Genomic DNA, 19,523 nt, shown 5'->3' on the forward strand with positions numbered 1-19,523 from the left:
TGAGCAACTCAGAATGCAGAATTGTGCTGGCACAGAACGGCATGGAATGGTGCCATGCAACTTTAAGCCGGAAACGTCCTATTATCAAGCAAACTTGAAATGCAAAGAATACGAATTCTCTGAAGGAGAACCAAAGTAAATTAAGTAAAGCCTGGCAGCTTGTCTCTTAGTGAAGCATGCTAAATTAATACAGTAGGAGGAGACACCTCTTCCACAGAGCAAGGCAGAACTCAAGCAGCATCAAACAGCCATCACCAGTGTAACTTCAAATTCAAGGCCAGGTAACCAAAGGCTGTGAAGAAGGAAGTAATAGTTGTAATTCAGGTTGTCAGTTCTTTTCCTTCAGCGTTAATTCTTAAAATATTTTATTGTTCTCAATACCTTCTTGTTCTGTCACTTTACAAGTGTCCACTTTTAAATCCTTTCAGGTAACTCAGTAAAAGTCTCAGGTTAGATAAATAAATTACACACTCCTTTATTTAATTCTCTCCTTTTTCACCATTCCTTTTGTTTTAAAATGGTGGGGTGATTAAAAAATATACTGTGATTAATATCATGGGAGAGAATCAGAATTCTCAAAGCAGAACTGGAAAAATTCACCTTAGTTCCTGAAAAACGCAGCATATTGTGGAACTTTCTACAAGAAATGTGGGATAATTACAAACAGATTTAATTTACTTTAAACTGGTTGACTGGACAGTATCAGAGGCTACCCCAGATCATCATCTGCAATTAAAAATACAAAGCCATGTAAAAGTGTCAGTCCCAGATGTCATTCAATGACTGCCCCAACCTCTCAAAACTGAAGCAGAAGTTACCTGCTCATTTTGAAATGGAAAGATGGATGAAGACTCATTAATTGTGAGGCTTTTAAGGCTGAGCATAGAAACCAAAAACACAGCTAACAATGAAAGTTGTAAATGTGGAACTAGAAATTGAAATGTAATTCCTGAGGAAGCAATAAGGATCCTTCAGTATTGTAATCATACAATGTTTGGGGTAATAAGACAAGCAGGAAAGAAAATAGAGGGCAAACAAAGCATTCCTGCCAGTTCCATGTTGGTAATCCAAGAGAGGATCACCCAGAAGTGTGATTCCTCAGCCATTCAGAAGTCCATGAAGCTTCTTCAAGTGGTAAATATACCAACAGTACATGCAAGTTACACATGGAAGCAACTAAAACCTCAGCTGACTGCTGGAATATGTGCAGATCGCATGCAACAATTATGATCACAATTTCCCCTAAAAAAAGAGAGAGACTGCTATATGTAAATACGGAACCAAGAGAAATGATGCAAGACCTGGTCAAAAATATTTCAAATGTTGCCAACGCCTTAGAGAGTCATTCAGAGCCCAGCAAAGATGCTATTCTGCTTTTTATTTTCCCTCATCTAGCTCACACAAAACTATTGTTCATACTTTCAGAAGACCAGAATTACACTTTCCTGAAGGGAAAAAATGATTTTTTTTTCTTCTCTTGACAAATCATTCATGGCAAGACTTCCATTAATGTCAATGGAATCAGGATCTGAAATCACACCTTTGCTGTTCATCCTTCACTTAGTGATGCTGCAGTTACCACCTACGGGAGAGGAACCATAAGACAGCTGATTTTTAAATGTCAATATTTAAATAATTTTGGTTGAGTTAATAGCAATAGGTGTTAAAGTAAAAATGAAAGTAAAATTTCAAAACTCAACTAAGTCACATAGGTGAAATACTGAATAGTAATCGTCATTCCCTACTCATTTGCACAACAGTTCTGGGTGCTCTCCTGGCTGAGAGTAAAAGCACAGGAAGAAGAAATTCCCTATGGTCAATCCAATTGCAAGAGCCTTATTTTGACTTAAGAAATGAACGCTCCTAATCTTCAAAATGGGCTTTTCAACAAAAGCTATCTTGAATTCTGCCTCCCAAAGGAGAAAGCCCCCACTGTCATTTGAAAGCTTTAAAGGTTTATTCCTACTGGAAAATCCATTTAAACAAAAATCCAGGCACAATTTCCTTAGTGCAAAAGCAGCTTCTGAAAATTTTAAAAATAGCTATAGGTGTTTTAGCCTCCTGAGGTCAGTCTTTCTTGCACTGTGACTGCCAATCTCAGTACCAGTCTTCTTTGGAACTGTCAAACCTATACGACTGCTTGAGAAATGTTCTTCCAAGTGGATAATATTTCTCTTGCAACACCAGTAAACATTAGCAAAAAAAAAAAACCCCACAAAACGGTTATCTTTACAGCAACAATCTGAATATAAATAACTTAGCAAACAAAGGGACATGCACAATAGGAATGACAGCCAGCACTGGTCTATGGCTAACTGCTGCAAAAGGTTACCGTAGCCCTAAACACAGCCAAAACTTATTAAAGGAAATGAAGTATCCAGAATGTCAAGTAGTTAACCGCAGGACAGAATATAAGAGCTTGAGAGGGAACAGGAGAAAAGGCCTGACTGAATGACCATATACATGAATGAAAGCTGTTGTAAAACAAAGCTTATCATGTTTCACATAACCCTTTCAGGAGCTGATTACTGGGACAGGTGCCAACTAAAACAAATTAATTTACCAAAGGATATGTTATTTCTGTAGTGGAAATGTGATTACACTAAAATACTACAAAAACCTCCTTGTTCTTCATAACTTTTCACAAAAGTCTCCCTAATAGCTTGTCTCATTCTAGAGTCATAGCCTTAAAAAACTGCAGAACTGAAATTTTTTTCAAAATTTATAAGAAATTCATCTTGGACATTCTCTGAATATTTTTCAAAATATAATTTTACCATCTTTAGGACTGTGATTCCTGTTTCTTAACAGAATCACAGAGAACTATTGATGAATACTCTAGATAGTTACTAATAAGATAGAAGTATCATATAATGATCTGGCATTTGCATTATTTACTATTTCCTTTCTCGACAGTCATTTGCAAGGCTACTGAAGAATTCACCATACCACATGTGAGCTCTTTTTGCTAGAAAATTTCTCTACACAGAAGGAAGTCACATTGATTTGACATATTTTTTTCTTTGGGAACTCGTGTTGGCTTGTTCTATAGATTCTTAAGAGCTGGTTATTTGCAACTTTTCTCTACCCTCCTTCTCAACTCTTGGAGTAAGGAGAGAGAAACTGTACTATCAGTCATGCTTGCTTTTCCTCTTTTGAAAGATTAATTACTATGTTTGCCCTTCTTCAGCCCTCTGGGGCCAACCCATTCTCTGTGAGCTCTCAAAGATAAACACTGCCAGTTTCTGAGCCATTGATCCAGTTAGTTCCTGAGGGATTGTAGGTAAACCTCATCAGACACAAATGACTTAAATACACCAAGATGGGGTAAATATTCCCTGATTCACGCTTTTCCTGTTCTGGTCTATGTACTCATTCCACTCTTGACTTTATGATCTTCAATTGCTATAAGTAACTTTGTTTTTAAAAAGCCTGGAACACAGAAGAAAATAGACCTTTAGCTTAATATGAACTATGAATTATTTTCTCTTCATCAATAAATGAAATTATCATTTTTCTTTGTTTACTTTTCACACCTAATATGATGAACAGGACATTTTTATGGCTTTTTAGTGCCTTTCATTCACTGGAACTCAATCCATCTTTTTAGTTTTTTCTCTGTATGTTTGTGTCACCCTTTTACACATGCCATTGCCAAGATAGTGCAGTTGCCACTTAAAGTTGTTTTCTGATTTTAGTAATCTCTGACAAAACTACATTTTTCTTTATTGCACTTCATATCTGCATCTTGCATCAAAAATAATGTTGTGGTTTAGATATTGTCTCTTTAAAAAACTGTTTTCAAGACCTCTACCCATTAACTAACTTCTATCTAATTATTTTATTATTTCACAGAAACCTACTTTTCAATCCGCATTCAATCTTCTGCCATGATTCTCTCTCTTATAGTCAGAAAGATGATAGTCACTGGACCAACTGATCCTTCCCAATATTATGTTTCTAAGGTGTTTTCAGAACACTTTGATTTTAATGACTTTCTCCTTTCAGACTGAGCTCTATTCTCACTACATGTAAGAATCAGTGTAAAATTATTGTTCCCTGGGTTATTTTCTCCACCTTAGCAGATCACCTTTGTTTGTGGGAAATACAGAGACAGTGAAATTGGTTTCAAGGTGTTTTAGCAGCAATTCTTTCAGCAAAACAGGTATTTTGATATTGGCTGTACATATCAGCTATTCTCTCTTGTACAAACCTGCTATGCTAAGTTACTATTTGTTCTTTAAATGTCTTTACTTTTAAAAACAATTCCCTAAAAGGAATTGATGCAGAGTCAGCTTTACAGTTAAATCAGCTTCCACATTATTTACTAACAGACAACCTAAATTCCACAAATGTAAGGGAATGGAGGAAAAACTTTTGGGGGCAAGATGCATAACTTCTTACTACACAATGTGGGAAACCTCCCAGCACAAAACATACTCAAAGTTTCTATGAATATATCACCTCGACCAATTCTTCAGGCAGAAATTTTTCAGCTAAGAAAGTCTGTTTTCTACAGCTGATCTTCAGAATACTGTAAAACAAATAGTGTTCCAAGCCAGAAGGATAATTTAGCATTACGATTTCCAAAATTCCCAGAGAGGAAATAGCAACTCTCCAGCTCACATACAAAAATGGTATTACTACTCTTCTGGTTTTTTTATATTAGCTGAAAAAAATGGTTTTGGGCACCAACTCCAAATGCACAAAAGTAACTCAACCTTGCTATACCTCACTTCAACAGTGTCCTACATTGAAGACCAAATAACATGAAGCATCTTTTGTAATTTAGCAAATTTTGGCAAATTTTCAAATAATTCCAAAGATGAGAAAATCTATGATATGTGATATTCTAGATTTAACAATAAGTCCCCATTTGAGTAATTTTGTCATAACACATAGTATATGAAAAAGGCAACTATCTAGAAGCAAACATTTTTTTCTATTACACTGTGGACAGAGTTATGTCTTTCAGAATTAACCTGTGCATCATTAGCTGCAAGTAAAAAAAGCATTGTCAAAATCCAAATGTCTAACACATTTTCGAAATTTCTTAGCATTGCATTTCACTGCTCAAAAGTTTCAGCAGCACCTTGCAAGTGGATAATAACGAGCAACTTAGAGAATTACATGACTGCACTCATGGACTGAGGTGGACTAGGGAACAATATCTTCTTTCCAGTCACGTCTTGAATGTTTTTTTTCCTAAACTTGCCTAGACTGTGAATAGCACAGGGCATCACCCTCCCCAGCTACTTGAACTGGATCTAGTATAAGAAAAACACAAACTAAATGCAGGATTTATGCCATTAAATAACAAGTAAAATAGAGTAAGTAAAATAAAACTTTTCAAAATGAACAAGCATTAAGACCTGCATTAAAACATTGCATAAAGAAAACTGAGGAAGTTAAAATTCACCTAATGGGAAAACTTGATTAGATGTAAGTGCAAGCAGACTAAATAGTCAGGCTTTTTCTACCACTTATATTTTGCTGGACTTACATCTCCAGAACTTTCATTCCAAGTACTAAAATTACAGTCCAACTATTACTATGTCAGTGCCACAGCTCTCTAAATCAAGGAAAAGACTGTGATCAAAGTGTCATACTTCACTGAGCAAGAAACATCTCTCTGGTGCACTTAGGGTCAAGCATTATTAAAATGTAATCTATTGTTTCAATCCACTGTTCCCTTTCACTGCACGAATCACTGTTACGTTGATAAAAAAATGCATTTGAAGAAATGCTGTAGTCACCCCCAAGATGACATCCACAAGATTTCACACTCTCTGCCAAATAGACCATTCTCAACTGACTACAGAAAGCCTACAGTTAGACCTCTGACACAAATGAAGACTTATGCATCTTTTTTTTTTTCGGCCAGAATTAATGCACAAAGCAATTAAAAAAAGAAAAAAAAAGTAAAAATCGATACAGGTTCAACACCTACTGCTTTTTGCACTAGTCAAACAGTAGAAACTTCAGTTCTGCATGAACGAAATCTAATGATAGAAATAACTGATAAGCACACCAGAGACCTGCTATCAATTCCACAATATTTTTGGGGTTAAGAGAGATTACCGTACATAGGAAGGGGAAAAGATTAGAAGAAATTTTATACCTCTGACAGAAAAACTTTATTTTCACAGATGAAGCCCAGCCTATAGAAGCTATTTGGTACATTAGCTGTGACACAGTGGCATTTCATACTTCAAAACTGAAAGAACTACAGGAGTAAAAAACCAAACCACACCAAACACCTCAAAAAAAGCAAACAAAACACCCTCAACAAATGCAACCCCAAACAAGCATATTTGGAAACACAACTCCTTCCACAGTTTTCAAAGAAACCCCAAAAACTTACCTTCCAGGACCATTTTTAAGACAACTGATTTTTTTTTTTATTTGCTAATACCTTACTTTCTTTACTAATCCAAGAAAATCAGAAGGTGGCTTCTGAAAAACAGACATGACTAATGACTGCTGTAATTAACAGTAGTAAGATGATAATCACACAAGCCTCTGTAGCTGGATTTCACTTGCTAGACAAGCCCTAACTGAGGTATGATAATTTCAGCTAAGAAAGACTGCTTTTTATGACTAATCTCATTAGCTTCACTGGGAATAAAAATGATGCAAAACTTTATAGATCCCTGACTAATGCCAGACAACATACAGGAAATAGTTTGACCTGTTTGTACTCATAATAAATAAACCATTTCCCCTAAGGGCCTAGAATCTCTACGTAAAAATTCAGTGCCGAGGTTTCCTCATTAATGTTTGTAAAATATGTTCAGGTCTGGGTTGGGAGCCACTACAAAAGCAGTGCAATTTCCTATGATAAAAGAAGAGGAAAACACACAGGAGAGCAAGCCTTTTTTCTTGAAAGCAGAAGTGCCATATGAGCTCTTAATTGTTTACCATAATTATAAACTTATGAATCCTTAAAACACTACTGTCCCATTGGTGCAGCATATTTTCTATAACAGAAGATGAAAAATGACAAGTTAAGTAATATTTTCTCACAGAACACAATTTACATATTATAATGGTCACAAACTCAATGTAAGTAAACACTTGTGCTTTAACAGGGAAAGATAAACATCACACTGGGATGTGTAGAGTGGTGTTTAGCCCATAAAAGACATCAGTTAATTCTTTTAATCTGTGTGATGCTCTCAAGGAAGCTGCAGGAGTGTGTTCAAAAGAGGGGAAAAAAAAAAGAGAAAAAAAAGCAAACAAACCTAAACACAGAACACACAGCAAATCAGTACACCAGCAAGGACAATAAGACCTAGAAAACCTGATCTGTGAGGAAAGATTGAAAGGAAAGACATTGTGGTGGTAAAAGTAATGTTTGAGAATTGAGAGGTCTGGCTAAGAATGTATTTCACTACAATAACGTCCTTTTTAACTAAAAGCTAACAGAGTGAGATAGTCTCCAATTCCCCACTCAGGAGCCAGACTAATACAAGGTGGGCCACTCTCACAGCCTCCACAGTGTCACATTATTTACTGTCTGATTCCTCCCTTGAACCATGGCAGCTAGCACGCTGCTCAAATCCATTCCTCCCAGGGATGGACACCTGGCCTGAAGATGGAAATGAGTGTTTTCCCTCCACCTCCCTCCCTTTTTTTGCAGGCTGAGCCTCTTCAACCACTTGGAAGATGACAAGGGACACGGGGGGGAGATGCTGCCCCACTGTTCTCTCACCACGACCAGAGTAAATAAAGCTAAGACCTGTCCTAATTTGTACTATGCACTTGAAGCACACAGATTCTTTAAAAATAAGATTAATCTTGGAAAAGGAAAAACAGCCATTGTGTGAAGGAAAACATTTTTGGTTTCTCTAATTTCTGAAGAAAACATTAAGGGGTTTTCATTGGCTTTAAGAGTATTTAAATTGAATTCCCCTCACGCTATCTTTTTATTTGTATTTACTTATTAACATCTTGCTTTATCTACCTAACACAGAAATGTTAACACATTTTGTGTTAGAATTCAGGAGGGATGAGTTCCTGACCTCCTCAGGTCCTTTTCAACCCTACTAATTGTGATTTTACAATATAAAGTCTTTTTAGGGTTGAGGATACAGAGTGATCCTGAAACATTCATTTGCTGGGCACTGGCAGAATCGACCAGGAGCATAAGTCTGACAATAACCAAGATGTACTCCAGAACCAGAGTGATTTATACCCTGCCTTCCTTACCCCTCCCTTATCCTTTCCCAGGGAAAATCCCTTAGAAATAAATTTATTCACACAATCCAAATACTTAGAGCATATTTACAAAAGCTTTAGAGAGCCCTTAAAACATCCAAGACTAACATTTCATCATTTGATCTGATGAAAGATGAAAAAGCTCCCACAAAAGTCATACAGTAATGTTCTCAGTACCATTAAGCTATTTCAAAGAAAAGAGATAATTTAATTGGAAGCCTTGAATGGTCATGTGGAAACTATCATATCTAAGATTTATACTGGAAAAATCAAATACCTTCAATTAGTAATAATACAAGTCAATTGATAATTCTTTCACATTTCTATTAAAAAAACCCACCACAAAAATCTTGGTTAAAAAAAAAGAGGAAAAAAATAGAAAGTATTTCCCACATTTTATTTTGTTTGGGTAATGACTGAAAAGGAAATCTTCACCAAAATTTATATTAGAAAGGGAATGTTAAGGAAAACTGCAGATGTGTGAAAAGTGGGAGTTACAAGAGGAAGTATTTTACCACAGTTGCTACTAGCAACTGATATATTGTTTCACACACTTTATAAAAATGCTCTGATTTACCTTTAGGTATCTTCCCATGAATATTAACTTTTGTGTTTTAGTCTTGACTATCCTCCTACATTCCTTGATGAGAAGGCAGAGTTCAACACAATAATCCATAAGACAAGTAAATGACACTTAATTCCTACAGACACCATAAACAGCCTGGGCACTAAACAACTTCAAAAGGCTTTTACTTCCTTTACCTTGAAATTCCAGGTTTCAAACTCAATTGCTCCGTTAAGAAAATCATGCTTAAGTGTTCATTAGCCTTTTTGGAAAGTTAGCTAAATATAAATTATTTTGCATTTGGCTAAATGTGACTATTTTGACAACTCAGAATCAACTGGTTTATGTTAATCTGTTTTGTTTTGCTTTCAGAAAACACAAAAAGATTTGTTAAACAAAATAATGGAATTTGGAAGTCACATAGCTCTATGTCATAAATAAACAATATGGAAATGGAAAAAAAGCATTTGGGATGAACAATTTACTGAATTAATTTCATAGGAATTTACTTCCTGCTTTGTTTAAAAAAAAGGCATTTTTTGCAGCACAAGTAATTTTGAAATAATTTTCATTTATTACCCAGTTCCATTAGTACACTCTGAGCAATTTGGCCACTGTTCAAGGAAATTACTCCTTTTTGCCCAAAATGCTGTACTACCTGTTCTATTTGCATTGCAAAAATTCTTCCCATCTTGCTTTAAGTGAAAGAACAGAAACAAGGGTTCAACACTTCTACAGGACAAGAGAAATGCATCACTCTGCTGTGTTCATATCAACATCCCTTTAGACCTCTTATTTTGAGAACCCTCTTTAACGACAGTTAACACCAATTACTAATTTCTTTTTTGGTCTGTAGCCTTATGACACCACAGGCATGGTGGAACTTCTCCAGTTCTGCAGAAAAAGGCTAATTGTCACTGCTAAGAAGCTTTTTGCTTTGAAATACCTATTCCTTACAAATTTTTAAGTCACATTTGTCCTCTGCAGAAGCAGGAATGGAGTGTCATGGGCACAGATCATGATGTAAGATACAAAAACAAGATCTCACAACCAGACAACCCAAAAGAGTTGGCTCCCTCCCTTGCTCTCTCTTTAGTCTGGCACCTGGGCCTCACAGGCTTTGCTGCGCACTCAGACAAATCAGTAGCCAGAACATTTTGTGACAATTGGATAATAAGTGAAAGCACTTGTTCCCAAAGGGTAAGAGACTAAGATCTGAACAATTAAGAAGCTGAAAAATTTATAGTTTAGGTACAATTTTTGACATTTGTTTATCTCCACTGTTTTTCCTCCTGCTGTTGTCAAGGGTTCATTACCAAGTCTGTGCTCTCAGCCCTGCCACCAGAGAACAGAACAACATACAACATAGCAGCATATGCAATAAGATAACAAATAATGTGCAGCTCAAATCTCAGAGAAGTCATCCCTGAAGAAGACTGTTTACTCTGAAACTCCAAGCAGGGAAAGAACTGGGTTACAAATAGTTTTCAACAGAGGAAGCAGTATAGGCTTGTCGTAAACTGAATTGAAAATATATGACACTGAAATTTCTGTCTCTCAGGGAAAGTTCAAACCTGAAGACAAATAGATCATTGCTCTTTCTGATGCCTCTGGAATCCCATGAATGTGCATATTAGCATATTGCACACAAAGTAGACACTCCTATTGGAACCTCATAACTACAGTCAATTGTTGGTAAAAGAAAAAAATTCCTAATATCTAAGTCAAGATTTCTAAGCACTCCACTGATTTTCAAATATCCCAAAATCAGTACAGCTTTGCCTCTGATTTCCATTAGGTTAGACTGAACATTTGCAGTCTTAGCCCGAAAACCATTTTCTCTCTGAACTAACCTGTTTCTTCTGCCACCAGATAAAACTCTGATGCAGGCCTGCTTTCTGAGCAGAGCTGCATTTTGGGATTAGTCACACACAGCTCTATTTCTTGAGCTTCAGTTAACAAATCACACCAGAGTGCTAATTAGTGAGGAGATGATTTATATTGACAGGCAAATATCATTCTAATTACTAATGATGAGAAAAGAACTACAGAAAACACCCTTGTGGTTTAACTGTAACACCATCATTGATGAATCATATAAATCCTATTTAACTATATGAAAAAGCTGTGGTGAGACTATTTCCCAGTTTCTCTTAAAATCAAAACAACTGCTACAACCTCTTATACAAACCACACTCTTCTATAATTTCCTCTTCTGTCTTCAAAGCTACAGAAGAGCTTGGGTCACCCTGCCACCCCTTTGAGGAAATGGGTGCCTTATCCTCTGCTCCAATGTTCCACTCATACCCACACATCCCATTTTACCCATCCACCGAGCTTTTCTTAAATTCTTCTGAGTTCTGACTAAATCCACTGCCCAGTTCCAGATTAGCTTTCCCACGGGTAAGGCTGATTGCACCCATGAGTGAAAAGGGAGAGGTTTTTTTTCTTAATTGTATGATGCAACTCAAATTTGTGGGAAGGAGGCAGAGAGATTGACCAACTCAGGCATAAAATATTGTATCAAGTTATAAAGCCATATTTGATCCCAGATTAAAACCCATTTATTTCCAGATAATGCTGAAAAACTGTGTCTAACACAGTTCTAACCATGTGGTTAGAAATTACTCAATAGGAAGATTTATAAGAATTTATGTAATGCTTAGAAAACAGAAAATTAGATCAATCAGATTTTCTACATTTTACTTTACTTTTTTAAAGTTAGTGATTGATGAAAATAAATTAGTGGATAAATTGATTGATCTTTCTTTTCAGGTTCTCAAACAGATGGATACTTCTTTATCATCTGGATCTCAAACACTCTCTAGAGAAAAATACATTAAAAAGCTGAGCAGTGATTCCATGTAGGAGCCTGCAGTAAGAGTTGTTTGACTCTTAAGAAGTCATTACCACTTTTGGCTAAATGTCACGTCCTTTCTATTTTACAGGCCAATATTTTAGGAAAAATCTGACCTTAGGTCCATACTACAAGAAATACTAAGACATAGTTCCATAGTTTCATTGCTTGTTCTACAGACACTTTTTTTTATTAGCAACTTCCACTGAGAATCTTAATGCCTCTTACTACCTCTTTAAAATGAGCAGGATGTCCATCCAAGCACCACTGAAGACCAAGGAGCCAATTTCATTTCAAAGATTTTCTTTTTCAGCATAACAATAATTCTCCCCTGCTGCTATTATTGGGTTTTATGCATACTGTAAGATAGCACTTGTGCATGAATAAAAATTATCTGATTAGAAATTCACTATCGTGTCAAAGATACAGCTTCAGGGATGGTCACAACAACAAGGTCACTAGTTAGAAACACAAGGAGTCACATCAGGAAGGGCACAGAGTCCTCAGAATAAGTTATTACACTTAATGGCTACTTAGGATGTTAAGGAAATTCAACCCTGTTTAAATGCAAGAGTTGTGATTGAAAAAGCTACGTATGATTTGTGGCATATAGTACTATTCTCAAAAGAATAAAAAGAATGTGCTTTAAACAAGAAAAAAGAAGAACTGAAAAAACAAAGGGGGGAATAAAGCAGGCATTGATATGAGACATGAATCATATTTTAAAGCTCTTTGGTACTCAGGCAAACATTCAAAACTACCTGAGCAAAAAGCAGAGTGGTGCTGAAAGGATGCCCAGTGTTACAAGAAACTACTGAGAAGTTGCTAAAACTCTGAGTGCATGTCTCACCTCTGACCATCTTAATATCTTCTGCTAAGCCAAATAAATGCTAAAGTATTATTTTGGCTTTTAACTTTCTAGCTCTTCACATAACTTGCTGGGGTTTAATAACTGAAATTTTAGGGGAGGTTAGGCTGGTCGCTTGGAAAATTAAGTGGAGTTGCTCACATTTGACAGATTTCTTTTTTAATCCTTTAGAGAGAAGTATAAAATTCAATACAATCAGAGAAAATAAGCTGATGACTACCACTGTAAGTCCCTTCTTTGGAATAAAAATTTAATGGTTTCAAAGAATTGTCATCATGCCTGAAAAGCTGTTGGGAAAATTTCTTTTCAAAGATGATCTATTCCAACCTAACCCTTCCATAGAGAGTTGATGATGGACAAAATAGTAACTCTCTTGCCTTCTCCTGGACAATGTCTAACCACCAGAATTCATACTCTTAGTCAATTCTTTGAGGTGATTACTTCCTTTTTGGCTCTGCAGTCATATTTTTCCCTACAGAGATATCAGGTAGATATATTTACAACTTTTGTGCTTGAATTATCTCTTGGTCTCAGGAACCCTAAGTGCACCACATTTCTGCTCTCCTAAACTAAAGCAATCCACCTCCATCTCAGGCCTGTCATTCTTGCAAAAACTGCTTCCTAATCACAGTACAAAAATCAATCTTGACTCAAAGACCTGAGTAAATGGTTACTTCTTTCAGGATCCCTTTGTCCTTTTTAGCATGAGGCATAGCATTCTCAATCTGATTTGTAATCGACACACAGATTAAGATTCAAGTACATATTGAGACGTAGACTGGAAAGGTCTGTAAGTCAGAGGAGGCAATGTAAGACACAGGTCTAAACAAAAAATACAAGGCAGAAGTCAGCCTTATCAACTATGGATGATTGCACAGTTCTAAATTTCATTACTCTTTTGGTCTCTTTACACACAATAGAAAGTCCTAAATCTACTACTAAAACTACAGATTAGGGGTTTTTTTGTGAATATATATGCATGAAAAAAAAAAGGAAACTTTAATGAGCTTGCATTTGTTTTTTCATGGTCAGCTGACACATCTCTCTTCTTCAGTACCTTGTATTCTTCATAAAGATTTCGCTCACTATGTTGTTCAGGCTCCACTGAACAGCCAGACTTGCACACATAGACTACCTCTCTGAGCCCAGGAATGGAATGAGCCGTTTAATTGGGCTCTGATTACTTGATTGCTTCACAGTTTATTAATGATCTGCACATTGAAAGGAGAATCCAAACATTGCAAGAGGAATAGCAATGGCATTGTGTTTTATGAGACTGTTCAGAAAAGCCTCACACATACATATATCAAATTTGCCTAAATCTTGGATGCTGACTATATTGCCCACTACTATCTATAATATAAGTGGGAAATAATATCTTTTAACCCTCTTTGAGTCAACTGAATTAGCTAATTATCTACAGCTGTATTTGAGATAGATACTACCAGCCTCACTCTTTTTCCCTATATTTTACAGCCTGGATGACAGTATGCATTAATATAAATAAAGCCTGATTTTATCTCACTTAAGTGCAAGATAAGAATCAAATCTATTATCTGATAAAGGGCCTAACTATTTTCTAAACTGGTATCCTACACAGCACCTATACTTAGCACTTCTGAGCTCTTGTGAGTAGCACCAATCCCTTATTCAGATTGCATTTTTACTTATCCTTTAGGTAGCAGGATTTGCCTAAAGGCATCAAGAAATAAAAAGTTTTCAATATATATTTACATATATCTGATTGACATAGACACATGCACAAAGGTGCACATGTTCATAAACACCCCTTCTCTTTCAGCCACAAATTAGAAAATGTGCTTAGAAACCACAACAAAAACTAAAATTAAATATGCAAATTTATTTAGTCCTCTATTTGCTTTACTCTTATTTTCTAGGACTTTATTTTAAAAACTAAGTCATACCAATTCTGTTGACAATTAACATATTGTGTTCCTATCGCAGAATATAGATTTACACAGTAAAGAAAATCACCCAAAGAGCAGAATCACCAAGAAAACCAAAGCAAACATGTTCCCCCAGAATTAGATTCAGGCAGATGTCTAGAATGAGTCCTGAGGTCACTGAAATTAGGAGGCTGCAGCATGCAGCATCAAAGAACTGCAGACCTACACTGTAACAAGGGCAATAAATATATTCCAGGGTATTACCTGTCCTTTTAGTTGTCTCCATACAACTACAAACAGGTTGTGAAGTGAGTGTACCTATGTTGTACCTGTAATTGCAGACTCAGTTATATTTGCTATGTCGACAGATCTCCAGTGCTTATTCATGGAAATATTCGCCATCAACTTACCATGTAACTTTTCTTTTCTACAAAATAAGGAGAAAAATAAGCTGTTCTTGGCATTGTACTTGAACATGGCCAGTGCAAACTAATGACATCTAAGCAATGTGAAACTCTTACACGTCATGCAATGAAAAATGTACAGAAAAACTCACAGCAGTAACAAAAAAACCAAATGAGTCTAACTGTGTAAAAGCTTTGGTGACAGCTACAAGCACTGCACCAAAACATCTACTTTGAAATTTGTGAGGTTTCTTGTCCTTCCTTTTTTTATTTTTTCTTGAGAGTTAGAGAATTAGGTTAGCAAAAAAAAGCTAAAAGCCAGCCACTAAAGAAAAATTAGGCATGTGCAACAAGACAGAGCCATCTCAACATCCTCTGGTTAGAATTAGCATATATTCACTTACTGTGCAACAATTACTTGGTCACTTCTTCCCAATTTGTATAGGCAGGAAGTGCCTTTAGCTCATCTTCTTTGGATTGTCTCAAACTGGCAGGACTTTCATTATTGAAAATAAACTACCAAGGATGACAGGGCTGATTGGATTTTTCTCTGCTGAGATTAGGTTTTAGAGAAAATTTTGGGAGCCATTACTGTGCTGGATACCTTAACTTCACTCAATCTCAAGGTTCTATAGCTACCAAAGATTAATAAAAATATTGATCCCCTTAATTTTTAGTTTTGTGACTGTGGACTTGACAAGGCTAAATGCAACACTGATAAAGGCTGACACTTCCCACAATGGAAGGCTGATGGGAAGAAAATTATGTCGAGTATCTAGTAGAAAGCATTCTTCATTACCTTAGAAGATTGCTTTCACAGCTTTTGGTCTGGAAACTATTAAAATGTTTGATAAGATTTAGCACTTCTCCAGTATTGGTGCTCGCTCAGCTGTGGCACAAAGGTACAAATTCTTCTTCCTAAAAAGCACCTGGGCAGATAGTCTTCAAATCACTGTACTTCCTTCTTGCCACTTCAATATCAGAGAGGCAACTCTGATGAAACACATGCCAGCTTTGGAAGACAACTATCAGAAATAAATATTTCAATTCCACCACAGAAACTTGAGAGGAGCAATCAAGGCATGAGAGCCAATGGCAGCATAACTGCAGACTCAGGGAATTATTTGAAATCCCACCACAACTGTAGGACTGGCCTGAGAACTGAAAGCTGAGTGGCTTTCACTCACTTTTAGTAGGTCTCACACAATAGAGTATTTACAGCTGGCTTAAAATAATCTTTTATGAAGTGGCTTCAATAATGTGACTGACCCATACCTTTAAATACGCTTGTGGTACATATCTTACAATTTGAGGAAAACCATCTCTCTCCTCCCTCTGGTTGTGAGAGAATTACTTACTCCCACGCTAGAAATCCTGTACATGCAGATGACACAATCAATTACTGCTAAAAAAAACCCTTAAAGCACTGAGTCAAGTACAATATTGATGTCTAAGAACCTTTAACTGTTCTTCCTACAGTAGGAGCTTTTCAACTCATGTGTCAAGTTCTCTCATTGCCAAGATGGCAAGCTGTTTTGCTGCTGTTACTCTTCCAGATCATCCACAGAAAGACTGAGATTTAAGTTCCCTTAGGCTTAAATACACAACTTGCTCTTTCAGCTGGCTGTCAGAACTCTCCTGGCTGAGCCACTCTTATAACTGTGCTGTTTGGGGCTGGGGTAGAGCTAATTTTATGCCACCTTCCTTTCCCACGTGGGCAATATGCCAAGGAAATTCCAAGCTTCCTACTTCAAATTATCACTACAAGAGGCAATCATCACACTGTCAATTTTACACCAAAGGTATACAGATTCCTTTCTGACATTCTACATAACTCTGAATAATCAGAATCTATCTTTTCACTGCTGGAAAAATCCTCAGTTCTCACATGGAATGATCTATCCTACAGCACAAAGTCAGCCCCCAAGCCCTTTCTGAACCACTACCATTTTCTTAGCCATGTCTCAAAGACCAAACTGCTTCTAAGTTCTTTCCTAGAAAGAGCTTCTATACTTCGTTTTCCTAGATCTCACCTTTCACTGTAACACACTGTCCAGCATTCAGAAGCAGCTAAACATACCAATATCAATGAATGATACAGGAATTATGTCACCAGCAACATTTCCATCACAGGAAAGAAATCTTAATGTAAAATGGTAAGGGTGCTCCCTTTCAGTTCCTTACCTTTTGTGTGAAGTGCAAAGCCAAGAAAAAAAACAGGCTTCTTACCACTTCCATGTGCCATTTATTCTCCATGGCTAATATTGCTAGAGTCTACAAGCATAAAAATAAGTCTAGTAAACATGCCTTGCTGTCTGTATTATTATTAATATCAGGTGATGGGGTTCTATAGCAAGCTCTTCAACCAGTTTGGGTCCTGCCTGTTGATAACAGTGATAAACTTGAGAGGCTTGCAGGAATCGCACTGGCTTGAAAATTGCTTTGAGATCTTTGTGCTTTGATGAAAGATATCCAAGGGGAGGCAGTAGTTACAAAGCCACAGATTAACTAGCTGCATTCAATATTTTCACTTCAGCAATAAATGTGCCCAGATCTATCCACCATGGGAAAAAGCTTTGAAAACAATAAAACTCCTCCTGAAAGTTTTACTAAATAGTAGAGTAAGATCAAATTCAGGAGCAGAAAAACAGTATTGGAGTTCATGTCTTTTTATAGAAGCAAAGTGATTTTAGGTGTTCTATAGTACATACAAAGTAATTTTTAAAAATATCGGAAACATCATGCAGCAGGATGCTAGAAATTATAATCTGCAGGCCTCAGAAATGATAATCTATAACTCAGAAATAATTTTAACCAATTTAGAATTTTAAAAAAACTGAGCAAAAATACTCTCATTTATTCTTGGTTATCTTTTTTTTTCCCCAAAAGTGAATTTTTTTTCTTATTATTATTATTTGTCATTTTTACAAACTTTACTGTCATACTGTAGAACTTGACCAATACAGCATCATGCGAAGTGCACTTGGAATAATTTTTTTTCTTATTTTTGGGGAGGCCCCTAATAAGAGATTTGAATGCATGCAAAGTTCCACATCATCCAGAGGTGAACAACAAAAAAACCCAAGAGGAATGTGAGGGGTGCAGCCCCTCTAATAACACATACATCTGTTTTGAGGTGTTCTCCCAACAGGCTGCAACTCACTCTTACCCGATTGCTTTTCTTCATCTCCACAGCACAAACCACTTATTATTGAATGAAGATAAATAAAAGGCTTCAGCATCCTAACTACCTTCCTATTTTTACAGTCATTTCTTAAAACATATATCATCATACATTCTCAGATTCTACTTTGTACACATCCCATTGTGTTTTTATAGAGAAATTTCAGTAAATCAGCATCCCCTGTTCTGTGGTTTTCCTTATAAAATAGCATTAGTAAGTCCATTCTTAAATGGATAAACCAAGAATGCTCTAGAAGATTGATTAAAAAAAACAAACCAAAATAAACACAGGTCACTTGGCCTTTGCAGAGAAATGGCTAGTAGTAGGGGGGTTAAGGAATGAAAACTCTGACTCAACATTTATTTTTCAGAGTCCTTTAGACCAAGTCAGTATCAAGGGTGAACTCTACCAACATAAGCTGTAACAGTTCCTGCCACAGACCAGGGTCATGACACAGGATAACCGAACAAGAATATAACAGGGAGACCTGAGAAGTTTAAAGTGCCAATCCATTTCAGTCTCTTCTGACAAAAATCATTGTTTCTGCAGCAAAACAAACACACAGAATAGGAATAGCCAGGTGGAGAGGTAGAAGACAAAATTTTTCACATGCTGCTTTTATTTATTCCTTAGAGAGCACTGCAGCTGCAGGGAATCCTGAGTAGATGTTGATGGCCAAAATTAATGTTACATAAAAGAACAAACATGAAACTCCTCATTCTCTGTTTTGCTGCTTTTGTTGCTAATATGAATCCTTTACACACCTCACTGCATGTGGCCATCATTCTCTTAAGTACCTGACAAACCATAAGCACAATACCCTAATCCTTCACTGCAAACAGCTCCATAAAAACTGACAACAGTTAGTTTGTCAGTATAGCCGTCAAATTAACAAAATGCTTTTTTCTTCCCCCAGGAAACTCACCATTTAAGGGGAAGGAAGCAGGCAAGCATAACTGTGCACCACCACCTGTGTGGGACAATTACATATTTGTATGAATGACTCATTCTTTGTCACACTTAAGTGCACATTGCGCAGATGGAGCGACCCATTGACATTCAAGCTTTGCGTGTTAACATCACACACCCTTTTCAACTAGAGTACAATTCAAGTCAGTGAATGAAAGGAAGCACATGCAGGGGAGATGCTGCTCCCTATTACAGTAAATATTTCCAATTCCTTAACTGAAATTTAAGTTGCACTGGCATTGTGGAATAACCCAAGTAGTGTACCCAGAAAGATAACCAGCAAAAATAAGGACTGAAAGAGTTTAGAGAATCAAAACCTAATAATGTGTATCATAACAGAAGTGTAATTTTCACCTGACTTAAAATAGAAGTAATACCCTCGAGGGGAAGAAATGCAGGAGAACTGCATAGAGCGCAAACTACTCAGACTCTAGCCCATCTAACAATTCTGCAGAGCCAGACAACTGGTACCACACGCTTCAGACAAATGTACAACTGCCCAGAGATCTAAAGCGTGAAGTTGAGGTCAAAGCACATGAGAAAGAAAAG

General features: G+C 36.6%; 1 protein-coding gene across 4 annotated transcripts in view; it reads right to left on the reverse strand.

The window, feature by feature from the left end:
- The window catches only part of GRID2 (glutamate ionotropic receptor delta type subunit 2), a 678,754-nt gene that overhangs the window by 575,790 nt on the left and 83,441 nt on the right, over positions 1 to 19,523 (reverse strand). The gene's annotated exons all lie outside the window — the stretch shown is intronic.

The sequence above is a fragment of the Motacilla alba genome, chromosome 4 (genome assembly GCF_015832195.1).
Source record: "Motacilla alba alba isolate MOTALB_02 chromosome 4, Motacilla_alba_V1.0_pri, whole genome shotgun sequence".
Lineage (NCBI taxonomy): Eukaryota > Metazoa > Chordata > Aves > Passeriformes > Motacillidae > Motacilla > Motacilla alba.